Source organism: Nannospalax galili, unplaced genomic scaffold (assembly GCF_000622305.1).
Source record: "Nannospalax galili isolate Female #2095 unplaced genomic scaffold, S.galili_v1.0 scaffold79, whole genome shotgun sequence".
Lineage (NCBI taxonomy): Eukaryota > Metazoa > Chordata > Mammalia > Rodentia > Spalacidae > Nannospalax > Nannospalax galili.
In genome coordinates, this window is record NW_008343959.1 from 2,942,146 (window position 1) to 2,943,439 (window position 1,294).

Below are 1,294 nucleotides of genomic sequence, written 5' to 3' on the forward strand. Positions count from 1 at the left end.
ATTTATTGTAACTCTTTACCTTTAAAAAGCCAAGATAATGAAACAAGAACAAAGAGGTGTCAGGACACAAATATAGAAAGACACACTTTCTGACTCATATCAGAAAGCTGCAAGTACATTAACATGGCTTCATTCTTCCTCCCCAGGTACCACTTCCCTTGTAATATCAAACATAATTGCATGTTTAACTATCTTTTGAAAGAAAAACAGGAGCAATTATTGAAGCCATCATACTGTTTTGACATTGTATTATTACTGCATCTAGTCACCAGGTTGTTAAGGCGTATGCATCTTGTTTGCAGTGCTCTTTCATAAGTCACTTTTTAATTAGAAGTTTGCAAGCCAACCACGATATTAAATTGCTAGACGAAAAGAAAAAGCAGGCATGAATCCTTATCTAGTCTGTAAGATACCATGATTAAGTGTACTGTCTTCAGTAAGGTACCATGGAAAGTCAAGCAATGAAAGTTCTAGTCATGATTCTGCATCACACAGGGGAGAAATATTCAACGGCAACATTTAACAGCAACACAAGCATCAAGCAGCCGGCAGGAAATTGTAAAATGTACCTTAAAAGGGCCTCCTTCTTTCTCTTATATAAGAAAATCATTGATAGTAGTGATATTTTTATAAGATTTGATTAAATTAATGCACAGTTTAGAAGAAAAAAATCAGACTGAATTGTACTGTTTATTTGTAACTCTGGATATTATGTCAGTTTTAGTCTCATTGTTTGAGCAGATGATTCTGAAAATAATAAAAAGCTAACACAAACCCTTAAATTAAAATTTGACTGGGAAGGAGAATGGTTCCATAACAGTGAAGTTTTTTTTTCCCTATAAAGTATTATTGCTTTAGTAAAAACCTATGCTCTTCTGTTGACCTATTTTCCTTTGGTGGAGGTTTCAATGACTACATAAGCCTGGAAAAGAACTTTCTCATAGTTGGGCTTGTTTTTCATGTATTCACTCTAAAATCCTGATTTGACTATAATGACCCAGAAAATAAAAAGAAAGAAGCCAGTAGGCAGAAATTGTAACAAAAGCTTATGTTTTTAAAATACTTCCAAATTAATATAACATTTTCAAACACACTACCAGGCAACTTTATTCCAATTCAGCCGTCGCCATCTCCATTTTATCGGAGAAGCAACTGAGTAATCATGAATATAAGCTGGATGCCACATACTGTAGCTAGTACTTAGAAATGTGAGGAGTGCAGCCAAGGTCTTGTCTCTAACTGCATGGTTGCTGTCATTGTTAAAGTCCATCTGTTGTTTGAGTCCAAACTCTCC